Source organism: Trachemys scripta, chromosome 7 (assembly GCF_013100865.1).
Source record: "Trachemys scripta elegans isolate TJP31775 chromosome 7, CAS_Tse_1.0, whole genome shotgun sequence".
Lineage (NCBI taxonomy): Eukaryota > Metazoa > Chordata > Testudines > Emydidae > Trachemys > Trachemys scripta.
The window spans coordinates 100,335,426-100,357,683 of NC_048304.1; the positions used below are offsets into that span (position 1 = coordinate 100,335,426).

General features: G+C 37.7%; 1 protein-coding gene and 1 non-coding gene across 3 annotated transcripts in view; one reads left to right on the forward strand and one right to left on the reverse strand.

Moving 5' to 3' along the window:
- TCERG1L (transcription elongation regulator 1 like) overlaps positions 1-22,258 on the forward strand; it is a 215,275-nt gene that overhangs the window by 51,433 nt on the left and 141,584 nt on the right. The gene's annotated exons all lie outside the window — the stretch shown is intronic.
- LOC117881142 lies at positions 19,813-19,975 on the reverse strand. Its single transcript, XR_004646716.1, has one exon. It is a non-coding gene; the product is annotated as a U1 spliceosomal RNA (small nuclear RNA).

Genomic DNA, 22,258 nt, shown 5'->3' on the forward strand with positions numbered 1-22,258 from the left:
GGAGAAATGGTTTGAAGTAAATATGGGTGTCATAGTGGACCACAAGCTAAATATGAATCAACAGTGTAACACTTGCAAAAAAAAAAAAAGCATTCATCATTCTGGGATGTATTAGCAGGAGTGTTGTAAGCAAGACATGAGAAGTAATTCTTCCGCTCTACTCCACGCTGATTAGGCCTCAACTGGAGTATTGTGTCCAGCTCTGGGTGCCACATTTCAGGCAAGATGTGGACAAATTGGAGAAAGTCCAGAGAAGAGCAACAAAAATGATTAAGGTCTAGAAAACATGACCTGTGAGGGAAGATTGGAAAAATTGGGTTTGTTTAGTCTGGAAAAGAGAAGACTGAGCGGGGACATAACAGTTTTCAAGTAAATAAAAGATTGTTACAAAGAGGAGGGAGAAGAACTGTTCTTAACCTTTGAGGATAGGATAAGAAGCAATGGGCTTAAATTGTAACAAGGGAGGTTTAGATTGGACATTAGGAAAAAAATCCTAACTGTCAGCGTGATTAAGCACTGGAATAAATTGCCTAGGGAGGTTGTGTAATCTCCATCATTAGAGATTTTTAAGAGCGGGTTAGACAAACACCTGTCAGGAATGGTCTAGATAATACTTAGTCCTGCCATGAGAGCAGGGGACTGGACTAGATGACCTCTTGAGGTCCCGTCCAGTTCTATGATTCTGTAGGAGTATTGGAAGTCAAAAGAGAAAGAATGTATCTAAAACCAGGAAGCAGAAGTGGTAAAGGGAGAATAGAAGATTTAGACTGGAAAATAATTGCAGTAGCCCCCTATAGAAAAACTTAGAATTAGGGGCAAGATTTAGTGTGTGTGTTGATGAGTCTTTACTTTAACTGGAGTTAAAGTGAACTAATATATTGTTTTGGTTATTGCTGTTATCATTTGCTTGAGTTTATTGGTACTAGTATACTATTATGAATTTTATATGCATCTCCTTTTACCATATATGTTTACGGTTATGATGTTACATTGCTACATCACAAAATAGCACAAGTTCCAATGACACAAAACCATCTTCTCTGATGCAGTGATATGCAGAAGTGAGAAATGTTGTAGAGCTGCTAAGTATAGTGTAAGAGCGAAATTCTGCTCTTGGTCAGTACAAGTAAATGGAAATCGTGCATTAGTGCTAAGTATTTTGTGTTAAGTATGCATCAGTCAAGAGATGCTCAGATTTTCTTTCTTAGTTATTTTGATGCCTGTGCGCGTATGTGCGCTCTCTCTCTCATTGTAATCTTCAATTTGTCTGAATATTTTTAATCCAACTGTTCTGTTTTTCAACTTGTACTTTTGATTTGTTTTAATGTAATAAACTAGAGATATGACCCAGCCATGAAGTTCAGATTTATATCTGAGTCCAGACTTCCTAAAAGTTTGATTCTGATCTAGGGTTTTGAAATGGCCCTTATCTAATATAAATCAATAATTAAAACCTACTGCAGAAAAAACTAAGTCTGCTGAAAACATTTCCTTGGTTTCTGTCAATTTATAAATTCTGATAGAAAATATACTTTGTGATATGTTATGTAAGAAAATGATTGAGCAGTCCATGAAATAGAGAATGCAGTGCATGCTCAAAAGGCTAATATTTTAATCTTCCATTTAACAGTTTGCATAATGTAATTATGAACCTAATAGATATCAAGTAAATTCCATGCCCCAAAAGTATGCTTCAGATAATTTAGCAACATTACATTTAATCTTGGAAGTTTAAAAGTAATTTAGGCCTACCTGGTGCTATTTTTCTTTGGAAGTTATACTAAAGAAAATTGGATTTGGATGTTAATTTCAGTAAACCATAGCAATTATCTGCTCTTATCCATTAGCAATTCAGATTGGACACTTAAGATCTGTTTCATTTACCTTACAAAACAGTACCATGGAAAGGTGCCTTCTCTTCCATTTACTAATTGCTTTAAATCCTGCAGCTTTTAATCATTACCACCAGGGACATCAAAGATAACTGGAATGTGAGATAGTAGTAAACAGGAAAAAAAATACAGATAACATTTTTGCCAGTGAGAGAACCAAGTTTATTCAGTCCCCTAGACACTGGAAAACAAATGTGTAGGAATCTCACGATATTGAATAAACTGGGGAAAGTCAGAAGTCAATGGAAGTCTTCCAGTTTACTTCATGAGGGACTGGATCAGGGCCCTATTGTCTAAAAGTATAAGAGTTTAAGAAGTGGAGTAAAATGAAGTTTAGCTTGTGGAACAGAATATTTTCAGTAAAAATGACTTAAACTGTGGAGTCTAAGTTCATGGTATAGATGCTACCCTTGGATATTTCGAGGTGTTAACTAAAATGAACAAAGCTATTTTGAAAACTATATGGGTTGGTTGCAAATCTGGATATATAGACCACACTCTCTACTGGCTAGACAAGAATTATATTTCTCTTCCTAATCAAGAATGGAGTCCTACTTCCCTCTCTGGGAAGACTGCAGTGCTGGAATTATGCTGATTCCTAATGGTTACTCATCAAAAAGGTAAATGCAGTTAGAGTTGGGGAAACAACAGAAACCTGCATCCAAGAGGGACTCCAGCTGAAGGAAAGTAACAGTTATGGCACTGTGTGTGCAAATAGTTCTTTGCTCCAGACTGCTTAGTAGGATTTGATCTTGCTTGGAGTAGCTATTATGCTGTCTTGTAGAGAGGAACTGGATTGTATACTGAAGCATGTATATTTGCTGGAGAGTGGTGGTGGTTTTGAACTCTCAAAACTTTGTTGATACACAATGGCCTTTAGGCTTTCCTAAACCAATACATTATCTGTTTTAGAAATGTACAAAGTGTCAATTGCCCTGGCATCTAGAGGACCAAACAATTATGAAGAAGTAAGGAAAATTATGAATTCTAACTAAAATCTTGGCTCTGAATGAATGGGCACCTAATGCACACATCTGATATGGAGGCGTATTTACTGTGATTGTAAAAGGAACATGTCAAAATCCATAACTAAAAATATGGAATAAGGTATATAATGTAGGAATGAAATCTGTGCAGTTTAAGGTGTACCATGGGAACAGTTCCTTAACCACAATGACTGGATAACTGTTAAATTGGCAGTGGACTGAAAAAGAAATTGAAAAGGAATACACTGAGAAAAGTGGAAAGAGGGCCTCCAGTATATGATGACAGATTTGCAAAACCCCTTTCCTATCTGCAAAACTACAAAAAAGACAAATAGGAATTCTGTACAGACCTCCATATTCTCTGTAAAAACTGTCACATCTGGTATTGTCAACCTACAGATGTAAACATAAGAACTAAATATTCAAACCTCAGCTCATATACTACAGTGATGATTGTGTACTAGAATCTAGGTAAGCAGAATAGAGTAAAATCAGGTCTGTAGTTTGTACCAGTTTATTATTTTAAGCAATTCCAAACCTACACTGCAGCTCAGATCCTCCTGGGAATAAGAAATTGGAAAGATATTACTCTGAAATACAATGGACTAGTTTATGGAAAAATAATTGCTCTGCTGTAACAGAAATGTGAAGTTCCAAAGATTTAAGTTGCTGCATAATTTATCGTACCCCTTCAAAATTACACACTATTTAACTGAAAGATTCAAATTTGTGTTGGAGATAATTTTCACCAGACTGGAAGTAAATAGGAGAAGCTTTACAAATATAAATATATTAACAGGCAGTGAAAAGTTTTATAAAAAGAGAAAATATTCAGTGGTGTATCTTACCATCTTTATCTGTACTGAAAGATATGGCAAATATGCAGGGTACTTCCAGCTTAAAAAAAAAATCAGCAAGGTTCATTACAACTGTTGTATACGAAGTCTATTGTTTTGCAACACTGAATGAAAGAGCAAGCAACCAGCATTAGCAGAATGATATTCATGTCAAGCTCTACTACATATGAAAAAGTAATGCATAGATTGTAAGGCCAAACACAGTCGTTGGTAAAAATGCCTTTTGGCTCAGAAGTAAAAGCACCAAGGATCAAATCACACGAGTAATTTCATTGTCTTCAGATAGAATTTAGCCCATGAAGACAGTTGTTACAACTTTGCCATCCTAACTGGCTATTACTGTGTACTTGTGTAGGTAGCTAAAAGAAACTCAGAGCTATAGCATCTCCCCCCCCCACACAAACCAAAATATTAAACTCACCAGTCCATTTGAGAACGTGTCAGAGGAGATCACTCTCTCAGACAAAAAATGAAAATATGGATCTTCTAACAGAAGCAAACTCATTGGTTACAAAGAAAAGAGCAGTGCTGCAGAAAAGGGGTTAAAGAGATCTTGAGTGGACATAAAGGCCCATATTCTTCAGTGCATCCCTGTAGCACCATGCAGCCCTATTGTTGACTTTGCTAGCAGGTGTAGATTCCTCTTGCTAGTGCAGGGGGCATATCCAGAGAAAAGAGTGCATAACCAAGACATCCATGTGCTTTAGTAATACCTGGACGTCTCAGTGGCCACGTCACTGTCCTTCAGGCTGACCTATCTTACACTAGCCACCTTTTCATAGAATCATAGAAATGTAGGACAGGAAGAGACCTTGAGAAGTCATCAAGTCCAGCTCCCTTCACTGAGGCAGAACCAGGTAAACTAGGACCATCCCTAACAGATGTTTGTCCAACCTGTTCTTAAAAACTCCAATGATGGGAATTCCACACCCTTTCTTAGAAGCCTATTCCAGAGCTTAACTGTCTTTATAGACCGTTTTCCCCCCCCCCCCCCCACCACCTAACATAATTCCCCCTTGCTACAGTTTAGGCCCATTATTTCTTGCCCTATCTGCAGTGGACATGGAGAACAATTGATCACAGTCCTTTTTTATAGCAGTCCTTGACATATTTGAATACTGTTAGCACATTCCCCTTCAGTCTTTTTTTTCTCAAAACTAAACATGCCCAGGTTTTTTTAACCTTTTCTCATAGGATCGGTTTTCTAAGTCTTTAATCTTTTTTTGTTGCTGCCCTCTGGACGCTTTCCAATTTGTCCACTTCTTTCCTAAACTGTGGCATTCAGAATTGGACACAGTACTCCAGCTGAGGCCTTACCAGTGCCAAGTGGAGTGGGACAATTTCCTCCCAGGTCTTACCTACAACAGTCCTGTTAATACATGCTAGAATGATCTGAGTCTTTTTTTTTTTTTTTTTTACAACTGTCACATTGTTGACTCATTCAGTTTGTGATCCCCTTTAACTCCCAGATCCTTTTACTCAGTACTACTGCCTAACCAGTTATTCTGCATTTTGTTGTTGTGCATTTGATTTTTTTCCTTCAGTGAAGTACTTTGCACTTATCTTTATTGAATTTCATCTAGTTGATTTCAGACCAATTCTCCAATTCGTCAAGGTTGTTTTGAATTCTAATCCTGTCCTCCAAAGTGCGTGCAACCCCACCCAGCTTGATGTCATCCGCAAATTTTATAAGTCTACTCTCCACTCCATTATCCAAGTCATTAACGAAAATAGTGAATAGTATCGGACAAGTACTGACCCCTGCAAGATGCCACCAGATTGCTAGCAAACCACTGATAACTAGTCGTTGAGTACAGTCTTTCAACCAGTTGTGTACCTGCTTTACAGTAATTTTATCTAGATCTTTTCCCCTCCCCCTGCTCTATCTCCCCACTGACTCATAAGCTGTGTTGTGTGTACCATGGACAGATCCAAGTGTGTGGCCTGATGACTTTTGGAAGGAGGAAGGTTTGGGGGTAAGGAATGACAGCATAAATAATGCATAATTGCTTACCTTTATGTAATATATATTTTGTCTAAAGAAAAGACGCTGTAACTGAGACTATGGCTCAAATCCTACAGGGTTGCACTGGATGCAAATGAACAACAGTTTGGCTGTGTGACTGTATAATGGTCATGTTTTTTTCAGGATTCCTAAGTTTATGCAATACACCAAATGAATAATTCAAAAACTATCCTTCATTAAGTGCCTGACCACGCATATCTCACTCAGGAAAGCCTCTCATTGTAAGTAGTTCACACAGGTTAAATGTCATTGATTTGGAGAAATAGTTGAAATTGTAATATTATCTCTTTTTTTTCCTCATAGAGGATGCCATAATAATGTTCTTTAATGCAATAGAACCAACCGTGCTTAAAATAGATTCAGTGGAGTTCTTGTTCTATATACTAGAAATACATACAAATCAGGCTTAGAAAAACAGTGTGTCTCAGTAGCCACTGCTCCTCTCTTGCCTTTTAGAACTCAGTTACATCTCATTTGCTTTTTACTGAGGATTAAAGTAATAATGCCCCGATGATGCTCTGCATAAAAGAGAATGAAGAGTATATAACCTGTAAAATGCTATCATCTAAAGCACATCATTTGGAAATATTACATTATGTGAAACAAATCATTTCACTTTAAGATATCTGAGATATTGTGGTTCAATAATTAAGAGGTTGGCTTATTCATACATATTGAAGGTTCTGAGACATGCTTTGCTGCAATTTGTTGCAATATGCTTTCCAGAGCTGTCTATCCAAAATAGAAGCAGGTTTTACATAAGGCCACAGCAGCACAAACATACAGTAGGACCTGAACATATGCATAAATGGCAGTTACTGTAATTCAAGCAGTCCTCTTCTGATGGAAGAATTTTCAAAATGTGTATAGTCACAGCAAAATAATCGGAGATCCTTGATGTTTTAAATCTGTTTTTCCTATCTGAGTATGAAGCCCAGAAAATAAATATGTTTGCATGCCAAAAGCACAGGAGTGAGAGGATAACTTTGTAAACAGAAGTTATGCTTTTTTATGGTAATGCCACTATGGCAGGCAGAAATTATTTAAGTGAGTTTAGTGCCTGAAAAGTCATCTCATGACTGCACAGAAGACTTGAATCCTCAAAAATAGGTACAGAATGGACAGCTTCTGTGAAGTGTTATCATATTGCCCCACCAATGCACTTTATCCTTGACCTCAGTGACTTTGCCTCTAGGGAAGAGTATGGGAAGTTCAGTCTCTATAGTTCAGTGGTCCTCAAACTATGGGGTGCACCCCCCTAAGGGGGTGATGAGGAATGTTTGGGGGGTGCACGGCAGGGCCAGGACCAGGCCCCACAGAGGGCAGGGAGGGAGTGCCACCCAGTGCAGCTCTGCCCTCAGTCCTGGATTCGGCCCCAGTTACAGCTCCTCTCCACCCCAGGCCAGCTCTGCCTCTAGCCCCAGCTCCTCCGCCATCCCCAGTTCTGCCCCCAGCTGTGCTGTCAGTCCAAGCTCCTCTGCTGAGCCAACTTCACAGTAATAAAATAACAGGGATACAGCCAGATTCCATTATTGGTAAGAAGGAGTGTTACAAGAAAAGTTTAGGCACCACTTCTATAGTCCTTCTTGGCCTCTCTGCTGAGATTACTACTTGTACCAATTTTGGTGGAAGTTTTTTGTGACATGGGCATTGGTTCATTAGGAACTAACCTAAGATTTATTACACATATAGTATGCTATCAAGAAGTCTTTGGATGTTGAGCTGAATTTGAATCAGGGACCCACAGACTAAACGGCTCTGCAGCCCATTACCAGTAACTCAAGGCTTCAGTTCCCTCAAGCTAGAGATTTTCATTTTTGCTTTTAATGAGCACAAATGTTAAAAGTCACTTCGGAAATGAAAATCTTTACCAGATGGTATTAATTTTAACTTGTATTAAAATGAGAGGGAAAAGGAGAAGGCTTTTAAAATGAAAAGGTAAAACAAATCATATTTTGTTGGAGCTTTATTTTTGAGGAAACATGCTTGAATTCAATTCACATGTTGATGTTGTTATTTCTAGGCTAAACCTGGATGATGATGTGATTTTACAAGATTTGTAAACCACATAATATAGCATGCTAGTTTCATTAATTTTTAACAAAAGAAAGTAGTCTGGCTTTCCATATAGTATTGCACAAATCTAATGCCCTTTCTTTTACTATCTCTAACAGGTGCACTCTGTTTACTGTAGGCAAAGATTATTTTGTTGGAAGTAGTGTTTGATTTTTTTCTGAATTAGCATATTGTTTGCTTTCTGAAGGATCATATTTGCTTGGTTTTAGAAGGCTGTAATCATTTTGAAAAAAATAAACAGTCCTGTTAGTATTCACTGCAGAACAGTTCAATGATGTAGGGTATGTTATGTATGCAAACATACATTACTAGCCACACATATCCAAGAAATGTATTGTGTGAATTAATTTAAATTATCCTTATGCCTTTGCCTATTCATATAATTTATGAAAATGGAGATTATTCCCAATACACAAAAATGAATTGTAGTTACAGTTCTTAAAAGACAAAGGGCTACGTTCCACTCTGTTATTGTTAAAATTAATGGGGGTTCCCTGATGCAACTAAGAATAGAATTTGCCCAGAAAGCTGATTTGGCTATTGCCTGTAATTTTTAGGAATGCCATGGGCATGATAAGAAGGCAGTCCAAACAATGTCCTTGAGCAATTTGAACAGTGAGTTTTAGTACAAATTATAGTTGAATTTGGGCAATCATCCCTAGATGCTTGAAGTAGTTTATAAATACTTTACTCATGATTTCCCTACTTACCCCAATTTTTCATTAGTGCAACTCTATTGAGTTCTCACATAATCAGACAGAGAACTGGGCCCTTCACTTCCACAGAGCATTTTAGGATCTACCCTTGATGAAATGAGCATATTTACAATTTAACTGCTCTGAAACTGGGGCAAGATACAGAAATGAGCCCAATAGGCTTTAAGGAAAATGCAGGGTGATGGCGTAGGTTGATGACATGTAAAATTGGGTAGGCAAAACTGGTAATCTACAGGTTTGCTTAAGAGCACCATTCACAGCAGCAGGTAGTAATGCCAACTGTAATGTTAAAAGAGAAGTCTTGGGATCTGAGATGCCACAGAAAAATATTTAGATTTCGGATGAAAGGCCCACAGCACAGAATAAATCCATAAAATCTTGAGAGTAGTAAACTGTAATGACTTTAACCAAAAGAAACACTGTCTCTGTGAAACTGGGTGTACAAAGTTTTGTTTAAATGAGATGCTGATCCAGGCTGTTCCCTGGCTGTTCCAGCTGCTAAATTCTTGCCCAAATGTTTTTTCTTCTATCCCAATTTTTGCATGTGTTTTCTGTGGCTCAGCGAGAATGTTGGGAGGCAAATAAATGAGGATCAGACTATCCATTTAGGAAAGATCTAATCCAACAAAAACAACTCTTCTATATCAATAACTCTTCTATATCAATATTGACATGAAATACAAGCTTACAATATGTTTAATTAAAAAGTCCTTTTTGAGATTTGAGGTAACATTTTCAAAAGTGTCTTAGTGACTTAGGAGCCTAATTCCCATGAGACGGTCACAAACGCCAACCTTTTCAAATGTATTTAGGCACTGAAAGATACAGATCAGCACCTAGTGGGATGTTCAAAACCACTGAAGGAGGTTAGGTGTCTAACTCCCCTTGACTTCAATGGAAGACTTTCCCCTTTGTATTATAAATCTAAGTAGATATGCAGGAGATACACATTATCAATATCTTGTCTTAGGTCTTATATTTAATTCCAATGGCTGTTGTCTCATGAACTTTCATCACTATAATCAGAATGCTAGATGCAGTCTGCCTGAATCCTAACCCTTTGTGGCAGAATATTGGCAATATTTTTTTTTAGTAGTAATACCTTGGTTTTCCCCCAAAAATATTACTTTAATTCTTCAGAAAATAGGCAACTAGACCACCAGTGAGTATCAAATATAAAGAAAAACCTAGAGGTGAGACATTCTGCATGGTAAGAAATGATAGTAGCTAATCACAGAAAATGCATAGATTTCACAAGATATATTTCAAACTGCAACATTAAAGGAGTGTCATTTCCATTCTTCCAACACATTTTTAGTATCAAGTAGAAACATATCATAATTCAGAATAATTTTGAGCCACTGGTAAGAAAATCAATTGCTTGCAGTTTACACTATATTTTTAAGACACATATAGACTATGTGGAGCAGATGTACACTAATGAGGGCATGGAGGAACAGCTGAATCTTCAATTTTATATGCATTTAAGTACTCTGTAGATTTCAAACAGAAGGAGACTGAGTTCTCTAAGAGCAGACAAGGTAAAAGTGTGGCAGAGGAAACAGAGATAACCTGACTCTTACCTGTCAAAATAAGAAGAGCTAATTGTAGCCAGATATCATGGTGGGGAAGTAAATAAAATAAATTGCTTTGCATTTTGTGGTATAACTGAGTTAATAGGTGTGCTGAGTTTGCAGCAGCAAAAACTCACTGTTCTCAGGGAGAGCTTCAGTATCTCTCATAAATCATTGCATCACCAAGACAAAGTGGAGTGTCTTGTTTTTTCACACTAACAGTCAGCTAGCAAGCCCATAGAGCAAGAAGGCACCAGTTATTTCCGTCTTTGCCAGCTTATGTTGTCAAGAATTGCTTGAACCGGTTAAACTGCATCAATACAAAAAGAAAATCTGACATTATGTCAATTTGTGAATGACAATAATTACCTTTTTCTGAGCCATGTGTTTACATATGCTTAGGACTCTGCCATTTAAAAACAGCTTGGTATTGAAATAGCGGCAGTGATGAAGAATCAGGCTGTACAAATTTCTGAATGGGAGTAATGTACTTAACTCCTTGAAATTCCTTTTTTAAATACCAATGTAGAGTCCTAGGAATTGTGCCTTGTCACAAGTCAAATGCAGCGTGCAGCTGTTGGGGTGCCCACAGTATTTATGCTATAGAATTTAAAATGTTAGGTAACATATTACTTTGCATATGCTTAACCGAAGCTAATAATTATAAAAATGGCATATATTTGATGCTACTAAATTATTTGTCTTTTTCTGGTTGTGATGTTTGTAGATGTCCCTAAGAACTTGTTTGCTTTTAGGTTTGGGAAATACAGTGTAAATGATTAATCTGTAGCCTCTACTCAGTTTCTTTAACCTTCAGAATAAATTCATACTGAAACTATTGAATTTTAATACACTGTAAATCTATAATATGTTAAGATTAAATTAGTTCCCACTGTCTAAGGTCAATGCCAGAATAATATGAGATAGTTACACTTATGCAGTTTATCTTTGACAGGCTGAAAGATTAAAAACCTAATTTTCATTTGTGACTATTCTTGTATCAGTGCTGCCTCCTGAAGATTTCCTTTTAAAGTCTGGAAGGAACTTAACTGAGCTAAATTAACAGAATTTTATTGGAATTGCTATGTTCATTTAATATTATATATATAAAAAAAAAACCCTAGGTTTGGGAAGTTAATTTAAAACAACAGTCTCTGCCATCACCCATTTGCTGCAAAGTTCAGTTAGAAAGAAGCTTACAAAGTAATGCTGTGCTAATACCAGTTTTGTATCACTCATTATTCTTCAATATTGACTATATGAAAATTACAGATAGGACATAAACCTTTTAAATTTTTGTGAGTGATTTCAGTACTTTTGAAAATGAGTGATTAATCCCATTGGTTTGAGCCAAGTATGGCAACAGCTGGGTAAGTATCCCATTAGAGAACACTGTCAATGAATACTTTTAATCCTATCATCCTCCCCCCCCCCTTTTTTTTTTTTGTCCATTCCTAGATGCTTCTTGAATAGACTGCTAAACCATGCCAGAAGTAGTGGTTTTGTAGTATAAAAATGAAAACTCCATACTAATTTTCACCTGTGAATAAAATTATGTAAAATGACCCACTTTCCTTTTAAAAATTTATGTGCAAAAAGCGATATTTTCATAAGTACATTGAATTATTCTCCAAGGATAAATTTCACTGGTCTGCCCATGGCCACAACATTTCAAGTGTGTGACAAATGGAACCACAGGGTCAATTCTTTCCTGATTGTGGAGACCTTTGGATGTAGAGGTCTGAGAGGAGGTCTTCTAGAAGAGATGTCCTGGCTCCATTAAAGTCACCCACTGTTTTTCCTGGTAGTTTTCACCATCTATCCTCTATTTCCTGTGTCCTGAAACCTTAAGTCTCAGCCTCTTTGTTCTTCTACTTCTTTAAATGTGTAGTATAAATAAAACAACATGGTCCATAATGAAAAATGTTGATTTAAAAATAGAAATAGAAACCAAATTATCTGTGACATTTACCTTTTAAAAGAAGTACTAAATACAATTGTTCACTAAACCAATAGTACATAAAAATAGAAAACATAATTTTATAACACATAGCGTGCATTTTCTTGATGACTGAAAATAAAATCTCATCTTAGTTTGTGGGTTGGTAGGCTGGACTTTGAATAATTTATATTATTTAATAAAAATATTTCAATTTTTTTAAAAATCACAGTAACCTTGACACAGGTTGAAGCCACTAATACTCAGAAATATTTTTAAATAATGGAAATAAGATTGATATAGAACAGACAGACACATCTGTGTATTATCCTGAAATATCAGTGGAAACAAAGTAGCGATCCCTTAAAATATTGCTTGGATTCTTTTGAAAAAAAAAAAAAAACAACAACAACCTTTCAGGTAGATGAAATATAATAGACTGTATTAAAGAAAACCCAAGAGATGGAATTGTGTGTGAAGGTCCCAACCTCATCAAACCACATAGCACTCCTCTGCTGGTTATTGCATCATTTTTGCTTACGATGATAGATCAGAAAAGTTCAGTCATGAAAGCAAAATTAAGATATCTAACCTAGCATTTCTTGAAGCAGTTCTGGAGCATACTCAAAATGGTGGTTGAGGAAGTTGTTTTGCTAAATGGTTTGAGGTCTGTCTTTGAGCAGAGACTTTACGTGCATTAGCTTTTTTCTGCAAAATGTTAGACGAGAACACCCCAGCTCATCCCAGGACTGCCCTGATAATGTGTAATACTAGAAATGGTGAATTCTACCCTTGACACTTCTAGTGGAACTGAGAATCGTTTTTTATCGGATACTTTCTGGCTTCTACTTCTCATATTTTGAAGAAAAGAAAAAAGTTTTTGAGATGTCAGACCTCATGTGAGGAGGCTGGGGATTAACTTTGCAGTTTTATATCCTGCGAGGATAAGACTCAAATTTCCTGGCAAGATTTATATTTTCAGATTATTTAAAGAGGTGGAAACTGATCACAAGTAAAATGTCACAAGCATTAGAAACAATGGAAGTTCAAGCAGCTGGGGAATTAGAGGATACTAGCTGAGACTCTTTAAGCTTAGTTAATTTACTTTTTCAAAAAAGGAGTAGGTTTAAAAAGTCCTAACAGTTATCCATTAGTCTTGTATTATTATTTGTCCAATCTTTTTATTTATTTGTAATACGAATAAATGACATTTTACTTTTTAAGATTACTGTAGTGAGAATTCTCATTACATGTTGGAAAATGACTGGAGACAGCTTCTGTTAAAACCCCATGTACAGAGAAGCTATCTCGTTTGAAGCAGAGAAGGAATTAATTCCTGGCTTTGACCTTATTCAGGTGTAAAGAGAGTCGTCCTAAAAGAAGTAGAGTTAGGGACTGCAGGCCCAGTCAAGCTCTCTGGTGGGATATTTCTTCAGGGAAATCTGTTGACTTCTATAGCCATATCCCAAATTTTTTTTTAAGGGAACAATTAGCTAAAAACCCATCTGAAAAGGATCCCTCTGAGGATTCTTTAAAAATTAGAAATTTCTCCTTTCCAAAATGTAACATGTAGACTTTCTAAAAGCAGTTAGAAGTCTAACTGTTTGTACTTACTTTATTTTGAATGTTTAAACAGTGGTGAAAAACAGGTTTCTCTAAGTTGCTTCTTCAGCAGCCATCCGACTTTGAAAATCTTACACTCATTGAATAAGTTTGCCTAAATTAAAATCAACTAGAATATTCTGAATATAGAGATTTAATAGATTGGAGTCCATTTCCCCCCTCCGTGCTTCAATAAAAACCCTTCCCAGCCGTCCCAGGCCAATGGGGGTGGCGGGAAGCAGCGCGGGCCGAGGGATGTGCTGGCCGCGGCTTCCCGCCGCCCCATTGGCCTGGAGTGGCGAACCGTGGCCAGTGGGAGGCGTGATCGGCCGAATCTGCGGACGTGGCAGGTAAACAAACTGTCCCGGCCCGCCAGGGTGCTTACCCTGGTGAGCCGCGTGCCAGAGGTTGCCGACCCCTGCTCTAGATTAAAAAATGAAAGGAACACATTTAGAAATATCTTAAGAAATCTCTCATACTTCTGATCAGACATGAAACAGTCCGTAAACCTTTTACATGTTGTTTCTTCTATGGCTAGCTGAGCAAACCATTTTCAGCTCAATGCTATCAGGCAGAATTGCACACAAAATAACAAGGAACACAGTAAAATAGGTCACCAGGCTAAACGGCAATAACTTTATAATGTACTTAAAAGGATATTTTATGTGGAACTCCGCAGGGATCTGGGGCCCCTGTTCATCTATGTTTTTAATGAGCCAAATTGTGACTCCATTACTCCTATTGCTGAACAGTTATTCATGTGAATCATCCCACTGAAGAAAACGGGAATACTTGTGTGAATAATCGCTCACCAATGAGAACAAGGGAGTAACTAATCCTCAACCGCAATCCAACCTTTTCCGAGGAACTGATACTTAAAATAGTGATGCATGAGCAAAGTCTAGGAAAAAATGTATATTGAATACAAGCTAGTTTGGACTGAGCTGAGGTATTTATGCAGCACCATTGAGGTACATGGTTCTTTATGAACATGCTTAAAGAATTCCCAGCCCTTTGCAATTCTACCCAAATTATGTCAGATCTTTTTCTGGGACTGGTTTACTGTGTAATATGTACACACATATTGGCTCTATTTACACAGTTGCAACCAGTGTCACTTCAACTGGCAGAGGATCACTCTTTTTTACAGCCAGAACTACAGCAGAAATGCTTAATTTATTCAGATGAATTTCTCAAAACTGCATTTACTTTTATCCATACACTGTACATGTCCTTTCTCATGGTACTTCCAACACAACTCCCCTTTGAAATGACAATCATCTGCTACATGGTCTGTTCGGCCACTCACACTCTTAAAGCGAGGTTATTCAGTCCAATACTTGGCTACTGAGGCATTAATCACATATAAATCACTCTGACCGTGCAGCATTTCTTTTGTGTCTTTTGAAGGAGTCTCCATATTGGAATACATAAGGTCAGCCTCTGTTAGCAAATGATTCTGCCTGGCTTCATATCGCAGACCAGATGCTAAACCATCTCTCAAAGCACAAGGCAAATGTGCACCATATTCACAGTGCTGGTTTAAATTCTTCAGTGCTATCATGTATGCACTGATAGACTCTGCAGGATGCTGTTTTCCTTATGTTCTGTTATGACAGTGGGTTTTGGAGACAAATGTCTTTGGAAAATAGCTATAATCTCTGTATGACTCTTCTTCTCTTTTGGCTTTAATTATGCTCTGAGTGTATGTACCAGTCCCTGAGGTTTACTCCATGTAAGGCTGAAAATGAATGCTACCTGTGTCATCTGTTACAGTACTTGAAAAAAGAAACTAATGTAGTCTTTCAATATGAGATTCTCAGTCATCACAGGAATACATGCAGGTAATGAACCCAGCTGTTTTGGGGTGGAAGATCAAGGAGATCTATGGGCAAGGGGAAATTGGACACAGCCCTAAGGTAATGGGGAGCAGGATGGAGCCTATTGAGTAGGAGGAAGAAAACTGCTGTGGTTTTTGAAGCTTGCATAGGGGGAAGGAGAAGGATGTGGGTAGGCCTTTGGAACATGCCCAGGTGAGGGGAGGCAGGAAGGAAGACAAGTGACAATGGACTGTTAGGGAGCAGTGTGGAATCATGTTTGGGAGGAGAAAGGGGAAAAGCGACTGGAAAGGCTGAGGGAAGTGGAGATGGGGGGGTTCTGGGTAGGGCCAGGTGGGAAGGGAATGGGTTCAGTGAGGAAAACGGTGTCAAGCACAGGACAGTGAGGGAAAACTGGTATTTGTTTCAGCAGAATGAGTTCCCATTCTGTGTTTGTCTCAGGTGCATTTTCGTGCTGACATCTGCACACACACACAAAAATGGTGTTCAGGAAGCTCTTCTGCTAAGAGTCAAAGAATCAGACCACAAACTGACAAGATGTATTTTTTTTATTTTAAATCTCCTGATTTTTAAGCCAATGCTGTGATGCTTTTGGGAGTGGGGATCTGCCAAATGGTTTTTAAAATAATGAGGCTGGAATTGTGCCAAGGTCCAGTGATGTCTTTACAACTGAATAGGAGTGTTTATGCAATAGTTAGTAGACAGACCAAAATCAGTAAGCCAGATAATTTAGCCAAATCCTTTAAATACATCCTTATGGCCAAATATGACTTTGTTAGACTTTATTTACAGAACTAGCTGCAAATAAATGTGTACATCCCTGTAACTTGCAATATTTATAGACACACCATTAAGAGGAGCTCTATTAATATATCACAATACCTTACAATTGTGTATCAATCCCCCAAGAATTTAAAAGCTAAATTAGACACAACACTGCACGTCCACTAATGTTATATATGCCATCATATGCCAGCAATGCCCCTCTGCTATGTACATTGGCTAAACTGGACAGTCACTACGCAAGAGGATAAATGGACACAAGTCAGATATCAGGAATGGCAATATACAAAAACCTGTAGGAGAACACTTCAACCTCCCCGGCCACACAATAGCAGATGTAAAGGTTGCCATCTTACAGCAAAAAAACTTCAGGACCAGACTCCAAAGAGAAACTGCTGAGCTCCAGTTCATTTGCAAATTTGACACCATCAGATCAGGATTAAACAAAGACTGTGAATGGCTATCCAACTACAGAAACAGTTTCTCCTCCCTTGGTGTTCACACCTCAACTGCTAGCAGAGCACCTCACCCTCCCTGATTGAACTAACCTCGTTATCTCCACACTGATATATACCTGCCTCTAGAGATTTCCATTACTTGCATCTGAAGAAGTGAGGTTCTTACCCATGAAAGCTTGTGCTCCCAATACTTCTGTTAGTCTCAAAGGTGCCACAGGACCCTCTGTTGCTTTTTACAGATTCAGACTAACACGGCTACCCCTCTGATACTTAACACTGCATTAGGTGATAATAAATAGCGGGTGGGGAAATGGATAGAAGAGGGATGCAACAATGTGTTTATACCTAGCTCAATGGGGCCCTAGTTCATGACTAGGACTCCTACTTACTATGGCAATATAAATAATACATAATAATAGATTATGAAATAGTTGATTGTTAGGAATGCAGTAGGTTTGGTCCTCATGAGGCCAATGGAATTAAGTGTGGGATGGAAGTCAATGATGGAAGATTGACCTGAAGGGCAAGAGTGAGACTCTGGGATATGCAGGTTTATGGGGATCCTTCCATCCATCCTGAGGGTCTTTTATTCAAACAGCAAGTGGTAGATTTATTTTAGATTGATCTAATAATACTTGTGTTTAAGTACAGATGCATTCTTCATCATTCTTCCTGCAAGTCTGAGCATTTGTAAAGAATGGGCAAAATATATTTCAGTGTTTTGCTTCACAGTGGCCTTTCATCAAGTTTTTTATTTCCTATTTTCATTTTGGGACTGATTGATTAATGGAGAACGGAGAGATACTGACTAGAAATGAGAATTCATTTGAAGTTCAATCCTGCTGTTTGATGGACCAGTTTATAGAATTATGGAAATGTAGGGTAGAAGGCACATCAAGAGGTTAGCTAGTCCATCCCCCACGCTGAGGCAGGATTGTTGTATTTTAGCATCTTTAATACTGTGTGTGTGCCCCTCATTCTTTGTAGCAATTTCATTTTCATTACAGAGATTGACATAAATGGATGGAAAGAAGTGGTGAGGGTCAGGAGGTTTAGACAGTCTTCTGAACCAACTCTCCATTAACAACCAGATTCTGTGTTTGGATATATACTGCACAGTGATTGCTATTAAAACTTTTACACATTGCCTTTTACCTAGTTAATATTACTCTGGTATTTACAATAATATTGTGATTATTGCAGCCACTTTACCATAATTAAAGATTTTAATGACAACCACTGTATATTATTCTGTGATTAGCAAGCTTCCATGTGCCTGTTGATATATATGAGAGTGAGGGTCAAGGAAGTAGAAAAACAGCCTCTAAGTTAGGTATCCTCAGCCTGCTAAGATCTGTAAAGACAAATAAGTGGATCACAAATATGTGGATCTGGACATTGGTGTAGAGCAGAGAGCGCCTGTGTAATAGCCGGTCTTGTTTCATTGCTGTCTTGTCCAGTAGTCAGTCCCAAGCAGAGCTCATGCTATTGATGCCTTCCATTGCCAATGCAGATATTTATAGTTTAAAGTTCAAAGTTGGTTTTGTATCACAATTTATTTGAGTGTTTATTTTCTCTCAATCCTCATAACAGTAGCATTTTTAAAGGTATTGTGCATCCTTAAAATATCTGGTTCTGAGATCTTGCAATAAACAATAAAAATGTCCTGGATAATGTAACTCTTGTGCATAGGAATTAACACAAGTTCTCACAGGATTTTGTGGACATTTTGCTTTTCTCCCTCCCATGTCTGGCACTGAAGCTTGTGGTTTAGGACTACCTGAGTACTGTGCTGAGGTTTAAGATCATATAAAGTTAAAACACAGTTTTAGCAATAAGGCAAAATTGTCAAACAAGCTCATTCACACACTCAACCTCCCAAAAAGCAACATTATAATGCACATGCATTTTGACCAGCAGCAGACTTATGCACTGTCTCCTTTGACCTACAGATCTTTCTTGGAACAATGTGTGTGGTGATGATAAAGTCTCCTATGGATTCTTCTGTTTAGGACAGGCCAGAGATGGAGATAGGAGTTCTTGGCCACTGGATCTGCCTATGCTGCAGCTAAATTGCCAGGTTGGAATTGCACCCCCATAGCCTCCCTATGGCTATGAATTGAATTCCATCTCCCTCCATCCACTTCTTATTTCCCACTATTCCCAATAAAGACATAGCTGACTCAAGCTTTCCACAATGAGCAGTGAGTTTCCCCTGCATTTAGCTGGTTATTTCTCTAGATGTGAATTTGGGGTTTGGTTTCTTGGTGATCCTGTTAGATACTAAGAAATAAACTGAATTTATTTATTTTTAAACACATGCTGCTGTAGTTCAAATGGAAAGACTGTATTTTCCATCTGCCTAATTCCTTTATAAGGATCCCTTTTTTTCCCCAGCAAACTCAGTTACAGTAGAGACAAATAGTTTAAAATCTTAAAGTATAAAGATTAAGGAAAATTTATGAAACATTTAACATTAATGAGAAATCCAGTTTTCCACTCTACTTTTCTACTTAATCAGGCACAAATCAACTAAAGTATTCAACGGTTAAGCAGAAATTTCATATTTTGAGTAGGCCCTTGACTCAAAAGAAAAGAGTGATGATATGTGAAGAATTTACAAAAATATAGCTCTTCTGTATGGAGGGTCCACATGAAAACTTAGTAGAGAGAAATCATTAATTGTAGCAGTGTCTTTGATGTAAATCATCATAATACTGAATATGTCACTCTAGGCATGATATCAGCACAGAAACATTGATCACAGAAGTGCTGGTGCCAGGTCTGTGGTGCCCATAGAACTTGCTGCCCATGCCCGTACCTTCATACTAGGCTCCATCTGGAAACTTCTGCTTTCAGATGACACTGCATGTGTTTTATTTTGAAACTTTTTATTGTATAATGTTTCAGTCATACTTATATTCTGTCAAACCAGTACATTAATAAAATAATAATATATGGAGATATCCCTATCTCCTAGAACTGGAAGGGACCTTGAAAGGTCATTGAGTTCAGCCCTGTGCCTTCACTAGCAGGATCAAGTACTGATTTTTGCTTCAGATCTCTAAGTGGCCTCCTCAAGGATTAAACTCACAACCCTGGGTTTAGCAAGCCAATGCTCAAACCACTGAGCTATCTCTCCCCCTTCCCCCCCCGAGTGCAATGGATAAGCCTCACCCTGGGAAAACCACCTTTGTGATCATGGTATCTCCCCTGCTAGGTAAGTATAACCTCATTATAAAAAAGGAGCATAAGCATGATTCTCTGGTGGTCTGCATCTTGTGTAGTCATTTACGCTATACAAAATTAGTGCACAGCTGATATAAAATGCTATTATTTTCACTTGCTAGTGTTATACACCCAGTTTGCACTTGTGTTAATGAATATACAAGGTGCAGGACAATGGAAAAATCAGACCCTGTATAGTTCCAACAACTTGCTAAATATGAAGCCTTACCAAAAAAGTCAAGTGCCTACTTTTGTTGAAAATATATTTTCAGTGGCAGAAATGATCAGGAGAAAATATAATGGAAAAATATACGTAGTTAGATTTCTATAGGTGAGAAGTACCAGACGGCATTATTTTCAGTGTGGGTCAAACTTAGGTCTTATCTCAGTTGTGTCCCAATGTCCCTTTTAAGATTTGAGTTGAAAATATCTTATTTGTACTAAATGAGATAATGAAATCATATTCTCTATACTTCACTTAAAATCAATTGTCTTATTAAATATCATACTCAATAAAAGTTACATATCCTAGAGTAGATTTATAATTTGTAATCAAAATGGTATGATCCAAACTTTTTTTTTCTTGTTTAATTTTGGGTATAAAAACTGTCATCACATTAACCTGTGCTGAATGGAAAAGATAAATAGTTAGACAGTTGGGAATGCCTCTTTACTGGCAATTTAGTTTGATTAGAAATAATAGAACAGTAATTGTGAATGTTAAAATGCACACTAGCAATAACTGACATTTTGGCCACCTTCTCTTTTGTTGATAGCACGCTGTCCATTTTAGAACCTCCTGAGATGTCAAATTTCAGGGGTCACTCACCAGAGCCAGGAGGCAGATTTTGATCCCCTTACAAACGTTGGGTAGTATCTCTGATAAATCACACTGACGTTCAAGGGACTGCTTCCAGAATAAGCTATGAGTAAGTGTATCCAACTCTGATTGATAGAATTTAATTGGTCAGTATGATTGTTATTTCTCTCAAATCCCTTAGAGCCCCACAAAGTAAATAAGACTGATTAAGGCCTTTCTGTGAGCTTGCTGCAGGGGCTCTCATTGGAAGGTAGGACTAGTTAAAGGGGGAAAGTAAGGCCAAGATTTCCAAAAATAGTGACCTAAATTTAGGTTTCTGAATCTTAATTTAGGGCTAATCTACACTAGAAGCACAACATCAGCACAGCTGTACCATGTCTGGTGAAGACCCTCTATGCCGATAGGAGACCTCACGCCCATCAGCATCATAAATCCACTTCCATGAAAGGCAGTAGCTAGGTCGGCAGGAGAAGCTCTCCAGCCGACATACTGCTGTCCACACCGGCATTTAGGTTGGTATAAATTATATTGCTAAGGGGGGGTGTATTATTCACATCCCTGAGCGATGTAAGTTATACCAAAGTAAGTGGTTGTGTAGATCTGGCCATAGACTTCTATGTAAGTGGACTGATTTTTTTCAAAAAATGCTGAGCACCCAGCAGTTCCCATAGAAGTTAAGTAGAAGCACTTCTGAAAATCAATCCACTTACTTAGGAGCCTAGATCAGGTATAGGAGCCTGTCTTTAGGCTCCTATATTTGAAAATTCTGACCAGGGTGTTGAGTAATATGGCAAAGAGTATTTCTGTGCCAGAAATGTGTACCACTTTTGTCATGTGTCACTCGTAAAGAATCCCAGAAATAGCTGCATTCTTCTAACACTGAAGAACTTGATTAGTAATTAGGGAAGCAATATTATCCAATAAGTTATTCTGCCTCAATAGAACCTTCCCCAAACCGTCCTGCTTGGCTTCTTGTTACAGATTTAAATAAACAGAACATGTATCCTCACAGCCATTTATCTGTCTGTGTTATGTGCAAGTGCAAATGTTGTATTTTGATATGCAGTATTTGTGTGACTATTAAATGTGGAAAGATGCACTCTGGAGGAACAGCTAATTACAACTCCCCTTTTCTGATGATGACTCAACCTTCTGCAGGGAGAAAGTGAGTTTTCTTTTTTCCCTCACTTAGGGAATTATTGTATCTAAAGAATACTTTAGAATGCTTAAATAAAGAAATCAAGTACAGTGAACACTGCAGAGGGCTATGAGCACTGAAATTGTTGAGGGACTTTGTTGTGCATGTATTGGTTAAGCAGGGAAAGGAGAGGTTTCTTTATTAATTTCAGAATTTACTGTGCTTAGAAGCATCCGATGGCTGATGCTGAACTTGCAATGATTTGGAAGGTACTAAGAAGTCCTATGATGCCTATAGTTTTTTTCACATTTAGTGTTAAAGGATG